This window comes from Delphinus delphis, chromosome 2, assembly GCF_949987515.2.
Source record: "Delphinus delphis chromosome 2, mDelDel1.2, whole genome shotgun sequence".
Lineage (NCBI taxonomy): Eukaryota > Metazoa > Chordata > Mammalia > Artiodactyla > Delphinidae > Delphinus > Delphinus delphis.
In genome coordinates this window covers 44,813,898-44,834,396 of record NC_082684.1, presented here as the reverse complement: position 1 = coordinate 44,834,396, position 20,499 = coordinate 44,813,898, and positions in this window count along the sequence as shown.

Below are 20,499 nucleotides of genomic sequence, written 5' to 3'. Positions count from 1 at the left end.
AGGTTTATATGTGATTTATCACCCTCACTCCATTATTAACTCCTTGGTGATGAAGGATCCTGGGGGCCTGAAGGATAAAACATTAAACTTCAAGTTAAAAGATCTCACTTTTAGAGTCTCTGCCCTTTACTAGAGGTTATGACATTAATAGTTAGTCTACTTACAAGCTGTGTGGACTTGGGCAGTGTCCTCAGTATGTCTGTGCCTCAGTTTCCTCATTTGAAAAACACTCCAGACCACACAGAGCCTTCAGAGCAGTGGTGACGCTAACCACTATGATCACAGACACCAACCAACCAGAATGGATGCTAGGCCAATGGGGATAGACACTGGCTATAAAAACTTGTAAGTGCAAACCAGGGTGCAAACCATGGCAGATTATCTGCCATGGCTATAGGAATAGTGACCTAACTTTTGTAAACTGCTTGGCATAGTACCTGGCACAGAGTAAGCAATCAATAAAGATTACTAGAACCATGTCCCAGGGACTGGCATGTGTTCTATCTCATTTAATTCTTATAACAACTCTGTGAGGCAGTGAGAAGCAGCTGCATAGCCGCAATTTTGCAAGATCCCCAGGTATTTGTAGGCACACAAAAGTTTGAGAAATTAGTTTACAGGACATCATTGGTCCCTAAACGTTCCAGATACCCTCATTTGAAGTTATCAGGTGGCTGTGGAATTTTTCAGCTGGTTTGTATTCTAATCGTATGTCGATAATACCTAATACGAAAAGTTTATACTGCCAGATCCTATGCTCAAAAGCTCAAACAGTCTCTTTCTAACTTAGTGCTTTACATCTGGAAATATTTGTATGAACTTTGATGCTATGTTTGCTTGCCACTCAATCAGTATAAAAGTTTACACTTGCAACAATATTTTGGAGTCTTCTTAGGAAACGTGAGTACTGGTGGCTGTCCTAACTGAACTCAAAATACCGTATCTGCTGACCTGAGGGCAGTCAAGATGAACAAAACAGTATCTCCCCTGGCTTCTCTTTGTTTTCTGAAAGAACTGTTGTGTTTCCAGGGGAAGAGCAAGAAGGGAAGATAGTTTACTTCCTTGGGGTCCTGTTGTCCTCTGGCTGATTTGGGGGTGTAATGTGAGTGAAGGTCATGCTCTGAAAAGAAACATGGCCTGGTTTTCCTCTCCCTCATCTGGGGTTCTCCCCCACTATTTCTAATCATCTTATTTCTTACCTTTTCTTTCTTTGTCGTTTGTTCTTCCTGTGCCCTCTCCATTTGTATTCTTCAGTAAAAACTCATTTATTAGCCAGCTTTCTGCTTTTCAGAGAAGTTTTGGACATAAATTTAGTTGCCTTTCTTGATTGTGTTGCCCTATGTCCTTTCTGGACCTTCCCGGTTTCCCAACCTAAGCCATCTCCCTTCAGCCTCACCTTATCCCAACATCTCTAAATCAAAGATTATTATGTGGAGAGTACTTCTCCCCGCTTTGGACGTGGATGTACAATTCATCAAAGTAATTGCTCATGTGTATCCTTAACGTCCTAAAACCTGACCATTTTACCATCATGGAGAAGCAACACTTTTCATTGGATATGAAGGAAAAATTATGCTTCAAAGGAGAAAAACGTGTCACCACCTCCATTGTTAATTTTGCTGAAGTCTTCAATAAAAACAAAATAAAATGTAAATCAATATCTACACGAAGAGGGAAAGGAGCGAGAACCAAGCTGTCCTGGACAGGGGGGCTGGAGGATCTTGCTGGAGCTGAAATGCATTGGCTTGGATTTAACGTATTGATTAAGCACAGCTCAGTGCCTTCAGCTGGTAAGAATCAAAGTGTGAGGCTAAACACTAAATTTGCTGTGTGCTGTACATCACAGCAGAGCCAAAACGAGGCAGCGTTTTTTATCCCTGCACCTCCCCAATGCCTGCCAGAAAGAATTCAAAGCAAGGAAAAAATATGCCTCCTGCTGTTTGTGGGAGGTACAAGATACATTTAAAAATTGATTTATGCCTTAATCGCTCTTGAAGCTTCATTATTCCAAGTATTAGTCCGAAAGGCTGTCTGATCCAGCAGACTTATTTGTTAATGCACCGATGGTAGCAACAGATGTGCTGTTTTTCATCTCCGACCTGATCCACTAGCTGATTCATCTGCTTCCGTTTTCATTTTCCTGTCATTGATTTATTAATGATGTCTTACTTATCTGTGGTTCTTTGATGGGGTGGGCTTCCTCTGGCATGGTCTCAAGAGAGACGTTCTATACCTTCCTCAAATATCAAAAACCCAGCCCTCTTCTCTGGTGTTCTTTATCACCGCTCCAGAGATTAGGGACTTTAATCATTTACTAACTGAAATAACCTCCGTGGCTTGCAGAGTTTATGGCCAATGTGTCTTCAGCGCACAGAATTTAACTGCTTTTCCTTGCTAAGGAATGGGCCATGCGTGTTACACTGCTTCTTTGGACAGGGGGGCGTCAGTGTGCTCTCTGCAGGCACAGTGCAAATAGTGTATGCTCTGGGAAGCTCAGGACCACAAGGCATGGCTCAGCATGGCCCCGGAACACATGTATATATTCCATGAGGCTGTTAACCTTTTGAGTTGCTTAGAGAGTGGGTGTGGCTTTTAGCTCCAAGCAGCAAAGAAGAGAGGGTAGAAAAGAGGATTGAAATTCTAGAACCAGTGGCAGAACCGTCAATGTGGTTGTCTACTCCAAATGTCAGAGGCACTCCTTTTTGTTGTCTAGGTTAAAAAGAAAAAAGAATCTTGGTTTGTTTTGAAACTTGGGACCCCTGGAAAACCTAAGTGCTCTGTGATTGACAGAGGCATGTTTCACCACTAAGCTTTACCTGAGGATCTGAAAGTCATTGCTTGTTGTATAGTTAAGATTTCTAAACCTTTATGTTAGTAGGTAGGTTGGTATGGTGGAGTCACGATTCTCACCCAGATCTCCCTGGAGGACTCAGACATTCATTCCCCCATCTACCCTCCGTGCCAGAGGGTAAGTCCTACTCTCAGCTAAGTCCTTTTCTGGAACTTGCTCTGGGCTGAAGACCTTGCTCAAGGTCACCTTGCTTCCTTCCCAGGGACAGCCCGTACTGGGTGACTGTTTGATGCAGGGCATAAAGGCCTGGGCCCTCATCCCAATTTGGGCTCACCCTGCAGAGCCGTGCCAGGTCCAGAGCTCCGATCAGCTGAGGTATTTGTTGCGACGTCGTCTCTGTGCATCTTCTCCCTCTGCTTCCTTTCTTCCCCCAACAGAGGTTGATCCTGAGACCTCTTCCACTTCCTAGTTTCCATGGGCAAATCTCTGTCTTGGACTTGGCTTCCCTGAGAACCAGACTTGCAACAATTGGTACTGAGAGTGAAACATTATGAACTCAAGTATGAAAGCCAGAGGGCCTCTGTGAGAGCATATAGAGATGCCTCTGCAGTTGGAGGGAAGAAAAGCTGAGGAACAGGCCCAGGGCTTAGGTATGAAAGTAGCAGAGCTTCAGAGAAGGTTGGGTTCTTGGCCCCAACAGGTCTGCTGTGCTAATGTCTTGAGACATGGGATAGGTGTATCTAAAAACTGTGAATTCCCAGATTCTTCTGAATCCTCTGGGTTCACAGACATGGCCCATTCCTGCATGTTAAAGACTAGTTGCACCTCCCCTGCCCGAAGATGGTGCAGAGCTCTCTGCTTTGCAAGACAACAGACTCCTTCTCCCCAAACTCCATTCACAGCTCTCCTCTTGACCAACAGACAAATGACGAGGGTTGAGTCACACCATAATTTGGCTGGGGAAGTGCCGCGTCGCTAAAAAAGAAAAGGGCTCGACTCTGAAGGAGCTGCAGTACCTAGCTGACATAGACTGGAAAAGAGTCGGGACACTCTGGTGCTGATAGCACCGGATCCTGAGATACTGGGTCCATGGGGGCAGAAAATAAAGTTGGACAAGGGAGAGGTTATGGATATGGGAACACTGCCGGTGGGCAGAGAGTGTAATACTTTGACAAGGACCCCAGGGAAACAGTCTAACATGCTTCTAGGATGGCTCTTGGAGCTCGGAGGAATCAACGGCTCACACTATATGAAGGAAATGCCAGACGTGCCATGGAAGATGGCAGAAGGCAGGACCAAGGACTCAGAGAAGCAGGCACACTGGAGTGGATATTCTCTGTAAGGCCAGAAAGTTCTCGGAATATGCCGCCTCCAGAGCTTGGGTACTCACACACCGGGCAAAAGGGAAGACCCCCAACATTGCAGACACTGTTGGACACAGGGTCCAAGCTGATCTGGATGCCCTAGAGAATGGAGGTGTCCTCTAGGCCCCCTGTTCAAGGGTAGACACGGAGTCTGGGTGATAAATGAGGTCCCGGTCAGGTCCAATTCTCAGTGAGTCCACTGGGTGCACAGACACACTAGGCGGTCTCTTCCCCAGACCCGGAATGTGTAATTGGAACAGGAATCATCGGTAGTCGGCAGACACCCACGTTAGCTTCTTAGCTGTGGGGTAAGGGCAATCACTGGGAGGAAGGCCAAACAGAAACAGTCCCCTTTCCCCACTGGCCAAGATAGTACATAAAAAACAACTTCACAACCAAGCGGGAATGACAAAGATTAGTGCCATCCTTAAAGACCTAAAGGATACAGGGGATGGGGAGGGGTCCCCATCATATCCCCGTTAATTAACCAGTCTGTCCCCTACAAAAGCCAGACAGATCTTGAAGAGTGAGAGTGAACTGCTGCAAACTTAACCAAATAGTAGCCCCAATTGCAGATGTTATGCCACATGTACCATTTTTGCTACAACAAATTAACACGGCCTTGGTACGTGGTCTGTGGCTACTAATATGAATGAGTGTTTTTTTAAAAATTTTGATCAGAAAGGAAGATCAGAAATAGTGGACAGTCACTTTGGACAGACAAGAAAATGCATTTATGGTCTTTTCCCAGAACTATGTGAACTCTTCCACCCTCTGCCATAAATGAGGTAGAAATGGGGGAATTCCCTGGTAGTCCAGCGGTTAGGACTTCATGCTTTCACTGCTAAGGGCCCAGATTCAATCCCTGGTCAGAGAACTAAGATCCCACAAGCCACGTGGTGTGGCCAAAATTTAAAAAGGTAGAAGTGGTGCATTTGGAAAGGGGCACAAACAGGGCCAGAGGTCAGAGGTAAGCTGCATAAGGAAGTAGCCCAGGTCCCCATGTCATCCACTCCTATACTGGGACTTCTCCCTCAGCTCCATGAGCACCTGACAGTGGAGAGGAAAAGTCAAGTTTGCTTCATGGACTGATCAGCTCAGCATGAAGGCTTAAGCTGGAAACCCTCACAAGGGGCAGAGCTTTGTGTGATTCACCTGCGTATCTGCTCTGTGTAGAAAGAGAAGTGATCCGAGGTTAGCATATATATAGACTCAGACAGTGGTGAACGCTTGGCTGGTTGGTCAGGGGCCTGGAAGGACAAAGATAAAGAAAATTGAGAACAAGGAGATCTGAGGAAGAGGGACCAGCTGGGGGAGAGGATACCCAGTGAGCATGGGTGGTACCATCCTCCAGGAAGCAGGGTGGACCCTGAATCCACAACCATTAAATGGCAATGCAGAAGTATCAAAGTCTGGCCTGCTCACCCCATTTCAGGACAACTCTGCAGCGCCCTCCAGCCCCAAAACTCAGAGTGGGATTAGCTGAGGCTTTTAAGATGACTACGTCGCCAAACTTCTTCCACTGACCAATCCTGCCCTCTGTGCTCCTCCACGGATGGTACTTCCCAATAAATCGCCTGCATTCACTCTCCACCTCCAATTCTGTTTCCTGGAGACCCCACCTGAGACGGTTGCCAGACGCGTTTCCCTGACTGCCATTTTCATTCACAAAGCTCCGTACCGCTCTCAGTCTGACAGGCAGGCTAGCGTAAGCTAAGCCAGTAGGGAACCTGAAAAAAAAAAGAAAGGAGCTATTATTTAGCCTGTCGCCTCATAATTCAGTGGCCCAATCTTGTGTGAGGCACGGGACCTTTCTAGCCCTGAAGGTTACAATCAGCGTTTGCCCAAGGGCGCCCCAAGGGCCACTCGCAGTCTCGACAAAGGGGATCACTGAGTCTTCTCTGCACCCACCTCCCCCTTTCTTCTGCCCCACTCTCCACCCCTGGCACGTCAAGGTTGTCTTAAGGGGTGATGAGACGGAAGAGAAAAGAGAATTGAAGAAACAACAGCAATCTGAGGTTAACAAGAAGATTGCTGATCGGCCGTATCAGCCATGAAGTACTTCCAGGCTCTATGCAAATGTTCTTCTGTTCTCCTTCCACGAGCCCGCACGGAATGGGACTCCCGGGGAAACCCTGGGGTGGACTTCCGCCCCACTGAAGTGTACAATCAGCCACCCTTGTGTTTAGGAAGATGTCAGGTCTGAAACCTAAAAGTCTCTCCGGTGAACCAAAACCTCTTCTCTCCACCCTCATAACACCCAGCGTGGATCGCTTCACTCTCCGCCTGCTCTCCTGCCCTCCTTGTCTGCAGAAGCGCATGCTGTTCCCAGGAGGCTCAGCTGCCTGAGGTGTCAGAAGAGCTGGGATATTTCATGGCCTCGTGTTTGGGTCACTACTGGCCCCCTCTGTGTGCTGGTTTCCTTAGGCATCTTCAGAGAGCCCTGAACAGCGACGCTCCATCCTCTCTGTTGGACCTTTTTTACTCCCGCACTTCGACTCATTTGCTCTGATTCAGTTCGAAGAGTTCACTTTGTGCCCTCCCTTCCTCACTCCTGTCTCCTCAGGTGCATCTCTCTTGAGCTGTCTGACTCTGTTTTCGAGCTAAGCAAATGCAGGGCCAAACCTGAGAATTAAATTGTGGCAGTCACTTGTTTTAACGTTTTCCATTTTTCATTCCTGGCTCACTTAATTGAATTGCAAAGTGAAATGTCCATGTCACGGGAACTCAGGGGCTTTAAGATTGGAGAAGGGATGTGAGATTCGAATTCTTGCAGCTTCCTACTGAAAAAATGTAATGATCCACTCGGACGAAGCCAACATTGTGAGAAAGGCCCCTCCCACCCCACCCCCAGCTCTGCCCAGCTGAAAGGTCTGAGGATTTTCAACAGGAAGTTCCAGCCAGAACCAGTTGCTAAGCTAATCTGTATAAGCTGGGAGGTTTATTCAGGGTCCCACACCCATCGTGCACAAGATTTAGAATTAGGTTCTTAAGCTTGGTAGTTGCTTCTCAAGGAGTTGCTGCAATGTTCGGAAGTAACTCCCTTTGTGCGTATTCTGTGTAGCAAGGAGCTCTCGCCCTGCTTTGTGAACATCTCTTTCCTCCGTAGCCAGGAGCTGCCACAAACCAGCCCCTTAGTTCAACTCCATGGCTGTCTGCTGAATGCTTCCTCCCTGCAGAGCTGTATATACTGTTTTTTCACACACCCACCTCCCTTCCACCCCAGCTTGAAGTTGCTCTGCTCCCATCCACAGGGACTCCATCACTTCTTAGAAGGCACTGCTATTACCCATGTTCTACTGGATATTCTGTCCACCCAGAGACATTGTCCACTGGTTAGAATACTTGAATAGCAATACCATCCTTGTGGGGGTGGGGTGGGCGGAGGCGGGAAGCTTCCCATGTCCCCAGCTCATTACATTTAGGTGGCTGATTCTCTTCCTGAGGCCAGCGTTATAGCTGTATCATTCCCCTGGTCCTGACCCCTACCAATTCCAGCATATTTTTACTCCTCCAACCATTGCAGGGCACCACCGGGGGCCTGGGATTACTTGCAGCTGACCACATTGACTTGCTAAGGCATTAGAATAGGGATAGAACTAGGAAAACATGCTCCCCTGCGATCTGACTCAGGTTTGTATCTTCCCATAGTTAGGCACAGATTGGGTTGTTAGGACGTGAGGCCAATAACAGATACATTGTTTGCCCACTCCAAAACCTTTCGAAATCAGAGATCACTTTGCATGAAATGCACACCTGGCCCAAAAAAAGGTCACTGAAATGCACCTTGGGACACAGTAGCTTAACCTGAACCATTCAAGTAAGCGGCATCTTTAATCCTTTTCCTCTCGTGAAAGCTATAAATTTGGAGAAGTTTCATGCCTTCATCTTCTGCCAGTAAAATTTTGGATCTTAACTGATGTACTAACCACTTCTGAAGGCTGAATCTCTAATGTATTTCTGAATTTGGGGGTGTAGAAAATAAGTTTTATCTGAACATTTGCTTATTTCCAAAACTAGTGAGGCAGAGGAGTTAAACTCTCCCAGCAGTGACCCATGTGAGACCTCAGGGTCCATTTCTGTCTGTGATCTACTTTTTGTGTGCCTTAGGTTTTGTGAAAATCCCTTTTTCCACATTACCCAGCTAAAAATGTAATTAAAGTTTGATACTCACCTCCTGTTGAGAAGAGGAACTAAGAAAATAGCATCTTATGAAAGTTGAGATATTTCATATAGATTTCTTTAGTAACTAAATATTGCCAGAGGATCTATTCTAAATGGAATAGACTGTCTTTTATTCTAAATGAAATACAGAACTTTTTATCTAGTCTCTAACGTTATTTGATTGTGATTGTATTAGATTCTTATTGCTGCTGTAACAAATGACCACTAGCTTAGTGGCTTAAAACAATATACGTTTATTATTATTTATAACACATTTATTTATCTTTCACTCTCACGGGGCCAAAGTCAAGGTATCAGTGAGGCTGTGTTCCTTTTTGGAGACTCTAGAAGAGAATCTGTTTTCTTGCCTTTTCCAGATTCTAGAAATTGCCTGTATTCCTTGGCTTATGACCCCCTTCCATCTTCAGAGCCAGCAATGGCCAGTCCAGTCTTTCCCACATCCTATCACTGACCCTGACTGTCCTGTCTCACTTTTTCACATACAAGCACTTTGTGATTCAATCAGGCCCACCCCGATGATCCAGGATCATCTTCCCATCTCGAGATCCCTAATCACAAAGACACTTTTGCCAGGTAAGGCAACACATGTACAGGTTCTGGGTTGTAGGACGGGGACATTTTGGTGGTGGTAGGGCATTATTCTGTTGCCACAAGGTATTGAAGCCTAAACCATTTAACATATTCTTTGTTAAATATTTTCATCCACTTTATGTCAGAAATTAACTCCTGAGGGAAGTTTTAAAGGTTGGCTAAGGTTATTCTAGACGACCCTCCACCACTCCATTGCTTAGTCGTGGCTCATCTAATTTCTTGAGGAAAGAGTAATGTGTTTTTGGATCTGAGACGCAGAGATGACTACCTACGTTGGTCGTCTTCCCTTCTCTATTTTATTTAATTCTGTAGAGACCTGGCATATTGCCCTTGGAAACTGGCCACTCCCTAAAAATACTGCCAGTCTGGGCTTAGAGGAGAGAGAGGGTGTGAGACGGTTGCTTGAACTAGTGTGGCTTAACTGAAGATGTACTACACCATCAGCAGCAAATAATAAGAAAAAGGAGATTATTTTAAAAAATCATTTGTGTTGAGGTTGTGTTTAAAACAAGGTCTACCCCTCCCTGCATTGCTCTGGCGTGGTGATTCTTTTTCATTTTGGTCACCGTTGCAGTGTTTCCATCTGTCTGCAGCACTGTGCTGGTACCAGCTGATGCAGTGTGGCCAGCAGCTGCCCCCGTGTGTTAGAAATGTCCTGGAGCTCCTGTGGAGAATCAGGACTTAATTCATTTACCCTGGCTCTTCCATGCCTTTCTCTGCCAACACAACTGCAGCTCAGCTCCTCCATCTAGAAACCTGGCAGCCGTCCCAGCTTAGTGCTACCTGCCAACACTCTTCTGAAGACCAGCCAGAGGAGGGAGGAACAGGGGGTCAGGGGACTGAGGAGGGAGGGAAGAGAAGATGCAGATCTAACCACGTTGGCCGCAGCTGCCTTAGATCTCCACGCTCCCAGAGGTGATGACATACATGTATTCAGCAGCCACCACTGGTCTTGCTTGTAAAAGTCCCATTTAGATGTGGGCATGCTTTCCTGAGGTTTGAGTTTCTGGAATTACCCTAATCTTCCTCTTGATTCTGCAGTTACGGAGAACAAGGAAGACCCCACTGGCTAGAACGGTGGCCTCCCAGGCAGGAGAGCGGTGAGTTGACATTCTTACGTCTCTTTACTAATAGGCTAATCATTAACTTCCCTACCTTCCTCTCATCTCCATAATGAGCTACGACAATACTGTTCAACTCTTCTAGGATGAGAACCTCTTGTTAATGTCAAATTTTACAGCCTTCCCACAGGATAGTGCCGTAGTTGTACTTTTAGTAACAGTTGCTCTTTAAAATATGTCACCGAAAGCATCTGAGTGCAGTAAGTTTTGGATAAATGTGTGTTTTATTAATCACAACAGTATCTAATAACATTTAAAACCCAGCCAGGGCAGAGTCTGCGGCAGCAGCCAGTACAAAAAGCATGTGCTCTTTAATATTCATGGAAAGAATAAAGATGGTGCTCCTTGTGAATGTGGACACATGGGATCTTGACAATAACTCGGCTCCCTAGAGAGAGGGTGGCTCCCAGGAGGGGGCCCCACTGGAGCGAAATGGGACCAGACTTGCCCAGTTTGTGTGTATGGGGGCCGGGTCTGGGAGCTGCCCCGTCAGCTCTCTCCAAGGATGTATGTGCCCTGGGGGAGTGGAGCAAGGGGGAGGGCCGGCGAGATGGCAGTTCAGAGCAGGCCCACCCACAGGAAACCACATTGTTGAGATCCCTCCTTTCATGGTTCAGAATCCTTCAGACAAAGCGACCCCGTAGGCTCGGACTCCAGTTACACCGTTTCGGTTTATATTACAAATCTTACAAGGAAAAGTGACCTCCGCAGCAGCTGGAGCTAAGAAGAGAAACTATCCAAGTAGATGAGACAGCAGCCAGGACAGCCAGCTCTAGTCCACAAAAGGGACCTCCCCAGGGGAGAGTGACTGCCAGTTCTCTGTTATCCTGCAAATATGTTGGGAACCAAAGAAGAGGCGAATGAAGAGAGAACTGGTTAGAAACCAGAGCGAAAAAATATTTAGAAACCAGTAGGACGTGGTGAGACATTCTGGTGTGTCAGAATGGACAACGAAGCCGAGATGTTAAGAAGGTTCTGGGGGCTTTCCTGGTGGCGCAGTGGTTGAGAGTCCGCCTGCCGATGCCGCGGAGCGGCTGGGCCCGTGAGCCATGGCCGCCGAGCCTGCGCGTCCGGAGCCTGTGCTCCGCAACGGGAGAGGCCGCAACAGTGAGAGGCCCGCGTACCGCAAAAAAAAAAAAAAAAAAAAAAAAAAAAGAAGGTTCTGGGACTTCCCTGGCAGGCCAGCGGTTGAGACTCTGTGCGCTTCCACTGCAAGGCCACGGGTTCGGGGAATTAAGATCCCCCAGAAGGTTCTGAAGCAGCAAAGCAGCCCCCTCTCACCTCCCACCCTAATGAGCAGGCATTAACCCTTTGGTTGCTGGATCAAGGGAAGGTCACGCTTTCCAAGGTGGTTGGGACGGCTGTGCAGGGACTTGATTCAGAGGCAGCTCCGTAACTGGTGAGAAAGCCTTTCCATACTTCACTCCTGAAAAGGCTGAACCCCGCATATCAGCTGTTTAAGTCAGTAATAAACAGCTCTCATAAGGGTTTTGAAGCCGTGGAGATAAACGATTGATAGAATCCCATTTCTTCGTTCTCGCTCACTGTACCTATAGGGAATTCAAACCTAGACTCGTTCTTCTAGATACAAGCATCTTTTCCTGAGGCGGAGAGGGAAATCACTCTGTGTTGAGGGCCTGCTATGTGCCAGCCCCTGGGCTTGGAGTTTTCCACCCGTCGTTTCACTTCCCCTCACAACCACTACCCAGGTGGGGATCTATTATTCCCATTTTCAGAGGAGGAGCTTGGCGCCCAAGGCCACACATCTAGTAAAACGGAGATCCAGATTCCACCCAAACTGACCTGATGCCTCAGCTGACTGCCTTCCTTCCCACCACATCACACTATGGCTTTGAAGGTTTTCTTGTAAACTGTTTGGGGATACCGTTCTCCAGGTGGGCGTTAGGCCTGTACATTTTATCAGATAGGTCCACTGTATTCTTTTATTTATTTATTTGTTTGTTTGTTTGTTTTTGGCTGTGTTGGGTCTTCGTTTCTGTGCGAGGGCTTTCTCTAGTTGAGGTGAGCGGGGGCCACTCTTCATCACAGTGCGCAGGCCTCTCACTGTCGCGGCCTCTCTCGTTGCGGAGCACAGGCTCCAGACGCGCAGGCTCAGCAGTTGTGGCTCACGGGCCTAGTTGCTCCGCGGCATGTGGGATCCTCCCAGACCAGGGCTTGAACCCGTGTCCCCCGCATTGGCAGGCAGACTCTCAACCACTGCGCCACCAGGGAAGCCCCTACTGTATTCTTTTTAACCACCCCACCCCCAGCCAGTTCCTCTTATATAACCGTATTCGTTTTATTGCCATTGATCAACTCAACCAGTAATTCATTAATCAGCCTAATCACACTGAAGTTATCACTTTTAATGGAGCAATGAACGAAGCCCCATTTAACTTATTTGAATTACGTGCTTACTGCATATAGCAAAGGCTTTTCTACTTAGGCCTCCTTATTATCAAAAGCAAGAAACAGTTCAGTTAAAAACACATACATATGGGACTTCCCTGGTGGTCCAATGGTAAAGAATCCTCCTTCCAATGCAGGGCACGTGAGTTCGATCCCTGGTTGGGGAACAAAGATCCCACATGCCGTCGGGGGAACTAAGCCCACTTGCCACATCTAACGAGCCCAGGTGACACAAACTACAGAGCCCACTCACTCTGGAGTCTTCGCGCCACAACGAGCGAGAGACACCCGCATGCCACAACTAGAGAGAAGCCCGTGTGCCACAACAAAGATCCCGCGTGCCACAACTAAGATGCGACATAACCAAAAATAAACAAACACATACATAGGTATGCGTAGGCACATACATACGCACAGACATTCCCCGAAAGATAACAGTTGCAGTAATTCTGAAATAATTCCTTGGGTTTTCAGCTAAATTTTTTCCATGGAAATCAATTTCATGGACTTGTTAGTATGAGCCAGTGATAGAGAGCCTCATGACAGAGATTCCGTCCTTTCATGAAACCTTTCCAACCCCCGTTACTCCTCAGCCTTTTTGTCTGCTACTGTTTGTTGTTAATGCAGTGTTATAAATACTCATCAAATATAAATCAGTAATGATAAATGTCTGTTTCCAATTAACGTTATCTAACACCTGATACACACCAGATTGCTAAATGGTGGGGCGAGAGTAAAGCCTTCGAGCTTGATTGAAGGTTTATGGAATAAAATGCCTTTGGTGAGGACTGAGGGGTTATGGAGCAAACGACCTTTGTTTCTGAGTCCAGCCCTCTTTGCCCTTCCCAGGGTGTGCTCAGCCTCCTCGTGTGATGTGTCCAACTTTCATCCTCCATAGTGAAAAGACAAAAGGCCATCATCTACTTTCTGGGGCTGTGTGTGGAACTACATAAATGAAAAATGAGCTTTGTAAGGATGAAATGCATGTAAAAAGATGGAAGTTGTCATTTTTCCATTCTGTTGGGTCCAAACAAGGAGCAGAATAGTCTATGGCTAATATTTTAAGGTTTGACTCAATAGCTGATGTACTTTATTTCTTCTCCCCGGGCAAAGATTTAAAACATTGTTGGCGCTAGATGGGACGTATCTTATCCGAACTTCTTACGAAACACAATTCTTTAGTTACCCCTCAAATTCCTTAAACATATTGAGTTTCAAAAAATATTCCTACTTCTTGCCTCAATGCCTTCTTTTCTTAATATAATTTTATTTTTTAAACGTATTCTACAATATTTAAGATGTTAAAAAAAAAAAAGACGATGAGGAAAAATACAAGAAATGCCCAGGTATCCACTGATCAGCTCAAGAAATGAAACACTGGGAACACAGTTAAATCCATTTTATGCTCCATGGCTTCTTGATAGAGACTGTTACTTCCTAAGAGGTTATTTCCTGAGCAACCAGAGACCTGGATGCTTGGCTCTGCCCACCTTTGCAAGGCCCTGGAAATGGTCCTTATGTCTCTGGCCTTTGTGGTAGAGTCAGAGATGACCATGTGATTTTCGAGGCTGTGGGTTAGCCATGGAACGTCTGGACCGTGGCTGTGACTTTTGGGCACTTGCCCTCTGGACATGTTGTCAGATGGAAGTGCACACAGCTTCCTGCGACCGCCTCTTCCTGAGTACGGTGAGAGGGCCCAGAGCCCTCGACCGTAGCACTGCATTATGGGTGGCCAGGGAGACCAAGGTGAGCTGGTCAAGCTCTCTGAACCTGAGATGGACCATGCGGTGGACTTGACTCATTGAAGAGGAATGAGTGCCACTGTCTCCTGAAGCCTCAGTGCTACAGTGACAGCTTTGTGACAGCAGGATGGCCTTGGCTTGCGCTAGCATTGAGGGTGTGGGCAGGTCCAGCTGTCTCTCCACTTGGCGTCTTCTCTTTCGGCCATGGGACTGTCCTGGCTGGAGAGCTGTGGGCCAGTGCTTTCCCAGACCCCCATCAGTTTCAGTGAAGAGCAAACTCAGAATATTCACTGTCATATACATTATTCTGTGGACATTAGTCTTAGGTTAAAAATGCTTTATGGCCCAGTGGTTTTAAAAATTTTTTAAAAATGCATAAAGCTTGAGGAGTCATTTGCCCTGTTGCTCCTGTATATTGCAGACAAATGAACACATGCCCCTGTACTTAGTTATGTTGTAGACCAGTCATTTTTCCTTACACAGGAATCTTATTAAAACAATAAATCAGTGTTAACCTGGGTTTTAAATTGGCCCAATATGTTTGGAGAATTTGCCGGTTTAATTTTCCTATTTTTCATTTTCAGTTAACTAATTTAGTTTTCCCAGGTGGGATACCACAACCTGAAGATGTGGATTTATCTTGAAACCAGCAAGCCCCGACATGTATTGCCACCAAAACGAGAAAAGAAAAGCCAACATTCTGTCCTGTAATGAGACAGCAGAGAAGCTCAGATCCAGAAGGTACCCATCCTGAGCATTGCCAAGTGCCCAAGTCTGGGCCCTGGGAAGTGACACCAACTGCCTGCCTGCAAGTTCTCCTGAATATTCTGTTCTTCATTTTCTCCACATCTCCTTGGCCTGAAAGCCTCCAGTACACCTTTGTTATAGACTGAATGTTTTTGTCTTCCCCGCAAACTCATAGGCGGAAGCCTTAACCCCAACATGACTATATTTGGAAATAATTTACATAAGTAATTAAAGTCAAATGAGGTCATAAGGGTAGGGCCCTGATCCAATAGGATTAGTGTCCTTGTAAGAAAATACACCATCAGAAACCACTCTCCCCACTCCTCTCACCCCAGCTACACTCCCCTCTCTGCCGTGCATGTACATCCCCATGCCCCGAACACGCAAGACAAGACCATATGAGCACACAGTGAGATGGCATCACGTACAAGCCAAGAAAAGAGGCCTCAGAATGAAACCTACCTTGCCAGCACCTTGGTCTTGGACTTCCCAGCCTCCAGAACTGGGAGAAACTAAATTTCTGTTGTTTAAGCTCTGTGGTCTATGATATTTTGTTATGGCAGCCCAAACAGATGAAGACAATCTCCCAGCAATGTTTTCCCAAGAACACTGTGACAATTGCTGGTGTTCCCTTCCCCCCAGAGCACTTGGGGTCCCAGCAAGATCTCAACTGGCACCTCCAAGGGGCCCACACCATCACAGCTTGGGTTGCTTGTAGCAAACCGAAGGCCACAGAGTATGACTGGTGACAGATACCAGGGGAAGATTTTCTAGCCACCACCCCCCAGAGGAATATGTGCATGTGAGTGTGTGTCTGTTGCAGGGGGCGGTGACTTTAACAATGGACCAGTATCAGAAGTTTCCTGAAGCTCACAGCTGCGCTGGACTTGTACTCCACCCTGAAGAATGCTAAAGGGCCTTAAGAAAATGCTGACTCAGCAAGTGCTGCCTTTGGGGGAAACTGCTCTGTGTAGTGGCTTTGGAGTCAGTCAAAACTAGGATCAAATTCCAGCTTTTTACTGCATTAATCAAAATAGTATAAGCAAGGGCTTCATTGGCTCAAGTAACTGAAAAGTCCAGGGGGATGTTTTGCTTTCAGGCACAGTTAACATCCAAGTACTCAAAAGATGTCATTGGAAATCTGTCTCTTTCTCCCTTCTGGCTCTGATGATCTCTCCACTGGCCTCACACTAAGGAGAATCTTCCTCAGCAATTCTACACGCACCTGATCCTTAGCACAAGAAAGAGAGTCTTTGCCAAGGGGTTCAACAAAGGTCTCGATGAGGTTGCTAATTGGCCAGGGCTGAGTCATATGTACACCCCTGGGTGGGAGGGTTGGGAGATTGGTCCCATCTGAACCTAGGAGAGATGGTGCTTTTGCTTAAGGAGGAAGGGATGCAGGGCAGGCCAAATCAACAGATGTCCACATAGACACTGCAGGGCTCTGTGACTCCAGGCAAGCTGCTGAACCTCTCTGATCCTCGAGTTTCCCCTTTTAGAATATCTGTACTAGTACCTGCCACTAGGGAACTGACGAATACTAAGTGTGCTTCTAGCACAGCTTCTAGGCACAGAATGTAGGTGTAATAACTGTTAACTCCCTCCCTCCTCCCTTTCCCTGTCTCTGGCCCTCTCCTGGAAGCCCCGGGGAAGTTCAAAGAACACCTTGAGTGGTACTGAAGATGTCATGCTGTTTCAGGCTGAGTCTCTTCTTTCTGCCAAGGGTGGGTTCTACTCGGTGATGGTGGCCTTGGGGACACAGTGGGACTCTGAGGATTCTCTGGTTGGGCTCAGCCCTGGGACATCCAGGTGAGCTGGTGGAGGCCTTCCAAAAGACAAGTGATGTCTGCAGTTTCCTGGGCTGGAGAGCTCAGAGCGGCCAGCAGGTCCCTTCCTGGTACTCTCTAGAATTCAAAACCAAGCCTCCCACTGTATATATTACTTTCCCAAACAAATTAGGTCCTGGACGAGATTCACAGTCCCTCTTAGACCCGTGGGGTTTCTTTCATCCAAACAGCCACTCACTACTCGAACTGACCTTTGTAAACGCTGACGAATCTTAATGTAAATTTACCTCTGAAGATTAACACACTGCAATCATGTACCTGCTCAGCTGGCAGCAGGCTTGAAACTGCCAAATTTGTTCTTCCCATTTCCACCTGTTCTTCTTCCCTAACTATCCTCACAGCACTTTCTTATCCTTTTATCCATAGGTTAAAAGAGTCCCGGCACCTGTCCCCTCCGGCGGGCCAGATGGAAGCATGGGATCATCTGCCAACACATTCATGCCCAATGGAAGGAGGTCTGGCATCTCAGTGCCCCACTTCTCCCCTGACTCTGCAGTTTTAAAAGTCACCCACAGATTCTGAGGAAATCCAAAACTAAAAAAATAAATATCACTTAATGGATTTCTTTTAAGTTCTGTCACCTAGTTTCCTTGGATCCACCTTGATTTATCCTGGGACCTTGGCCCAGGATCTCATTTTCACAGCTGCTGCAGAGGAAAACAAGATAACCTCTCTCGTATCTCTGCAGAGTTTCAGCAGTACCTTCCCCCACCCCGGTGACAGAATGTGGACATAAACAAGATAGCATATATTTAAATGTTATGAGCACTTCGGTGGAGAAGGTCCACATAATCTGAAGGCAGCATTATTATGAACGACAGTGAATGTGGTCATTTTCTCCTTGGGCAGTCAGTGGCTCAGTTAGAGCAGAGGACATTTAGGGGCAATAGAGAATGATTCTGATAGTAACTTGGGAGTTAGGGGACAAGCTCCAGCTTCAGAATGGGAGAATGTGTTCAAAAGTTGTTTCAGGATACACTTAAGAAGTGTTGGGGACAGTCACCTCCTTCAGAGACAGTGATAAATAAATTTGCAGACTTTTCAGTGAAATTTTCTGTGTAAAATTGTAGAACTGGTGGGGTTCCCAAAGAGCTCAGAGTAAATGGAGACAAATAATGTCATCACAAAGGGAGACATATCAATGGACCCGATTTGACCCCTTCGAGGGGTCCTGACAATTTTCAATTTGTGTAATTTGGATCTTTCATTAAGAAATCCATTTCCTTAGGATGGTTTTATTTTGTGTACTATATGTGGGATTGCTAATCTTTAAAGAACTTCTTTTGAGAGAATGAAGAAAAGCCCCTCTACACGCTGTTGGGAGAAGCGTGAAATGGGAAAACTTCTTTGGAAAGCAATTTGGGAATATCTAGCTAAGTTAAAAATGGAAAAATCCTATGACATGGCAATTCCATTTTAGGAGTAGATCCTGTGCATATACTAGCATGTGTGTACAAAGGGCTATGTGTCATATCATATCCAGCGATGGATTCAACCTCAGTCCCCTTCAGCAGAGCACTGGCGAAATAAACCATAGCAGAGCTACCACGGGACACTGTGCAGATATTAAGAAGAATGAGGTACATCCTACATGAAGATTTGGAACAATCCACACAATACATTAGCTGGAAAAAAAAAAGCAAGGGTCACAACAGTGTGCATGGTATGCTTTCATTTATGTCCAAAATTGTCAGGTGTGTGTGCAGAGAAAATTGCTAGAAGGATACACCGGAAATCATTAGCAGGTGTAGCAAGACTGGAGGGCTGGACCGAGAGAGAAAGCTTACTTTCCAACAGGTCTTCTTATACTGTTTGGTTTTATTTTACCTTGTTCATGCACTTCTTTCTCAATTAGGGAAAAACACTAGAGAACAAACAAATAGACCCCTTTCAGAGGGAACCCCCATTTCCAAGGCAACGATGCTGCCAACCAAGAATAAGCAGCATTGGTTCTGTAGAGGAGAGAATCTTTTTTCATTTGCCCTTCTGATGCCAAGCAGGGTCCTGTGGGGCTCCTGGGCACAGAGGCCTTTTTGTCCCCCACTTCTTGTAGGCAAGACTCCAACCTCCATGACCTTCCCTGAGTTCCAAAGGGCAGATTCGAACAGTTGCTAATCAAGGGAGGAGCAGCCACAAAACCATCTGAGGTGAGATTAAAGGGACCAGAGAAGCTCATCAAAGTTAGGAGACCCACCCACCTGTGACCCTGCACGCACCCTAATCTTGTCAGCAACCCCACCCTTTTGAAACTTTGCAGAAGAAGAAACTTTGATCCTTATATCACATAACTCTGACAACAAGTCCTGACTATATAACCTCTCCCTATTCCCCAGGGAGCGGGGTACAGTTCTTGAGGAGCTAGCCTACTGTGTTCTCTTTGCCTGGCAAAGAAATAAAGCCACTCTTTTTTCCTCCTCCATAACTCTGTCTCCGTATTTCTGTTTGGCATCGGTGCACAGAGAGCCTAGATTTTGGCAACATTTCTAGCCAATCACATTTTAAAGATCAGCCATGTCCACTGATAGAAAGAACAGATATTGAACTTGGGGTTCTGTTTGAATTTGAAGGAAGGAATCATGGAGACATTTTCCCTTCACGCTCTTGTTGAGATGTGCTGTTAGCCACCTTGCCCAGCCTTCCTCTCTGTGTGTGGTCCTCCGGCTGTAGATGGTATCCAGATGTGTGGGCTCGTGGGTGTGAGTGGGTGCTCAGAAGGTGGCAGGACCCAGAGCACAGCCTCAATTCTGGAAGCTCCTAAGTTTGGGAAACTGAAGTGGGCTCATGCTGCTTCCAATATGTAACTGCCACTTCAGTCATCTGTACTTTCACTTAATGATTTAATTTTTGTGCCTAAGCTTAGAGAAAGCCTAAGAAACTTAGAGAAAGCTTAGGAAATCAGAGAAAGCGTAATAAAGTACTACGCTAAATTTTTTTCATTACTGCTTTGTTTATAAGTTTATTATTTAATGATTTATTATTAGTGATTCCATACGTAATATATTTTATGTTATATGGCAATAAATCCAAGTGTGAGAAATTTAAACAAGACATGTTTATCAGATTGGTAAAGCTTTAAAATTTGGGAAGGAGTTACTCAGTTTTCCTGGGTCTCTCCCATGTATACATGTTACTAAATTTCTGGTTGACTTTCTCCTGTTAATCTGTGTATGTCAATTTAATTCTTAGGCTTGCCAGAAATGCCTAGAAGGGTAGAAGAAACTTTTTTCCTCCCTGAACAGTTGGTAACAGGATGGGATGCAACTTTACTGGCTGGACCCTACTTGCCCCAACACTGCTGCAGCTAAGAGACGTTGGGACACCCGACAAAAGCCAGCAGGAGGTGAGAATTCTTACTACATATGTCAGTCTGTCTGCAGGGTCTACTGGAAATGAAAGTGGTAAGAGCTTTTCTCTTTTTTAAAAAAATTAGATTTAGCTGGAGAAAATATTTGTAGGGCTAATTTCTTGCACTCGGTGACTCTTGGTTTAAAGTTTGTCAGAGGGCTCTTTGTTTGTGGATCTGTTTCCTCCCACATATGGTCTCTTTTGTTGTCTTTGCCCTTTGTGCCGTTTGTCATAAAGGAGGAAAACCATTGGTCTGATTAGGTTTTTCTTTCATCTTGTTCCGTATATAGCTTGGCTTACTGACCATTGAGAAAACTGTCTCTGATCTCTGCCATCCTGAAGGTACCCCAAATGGTG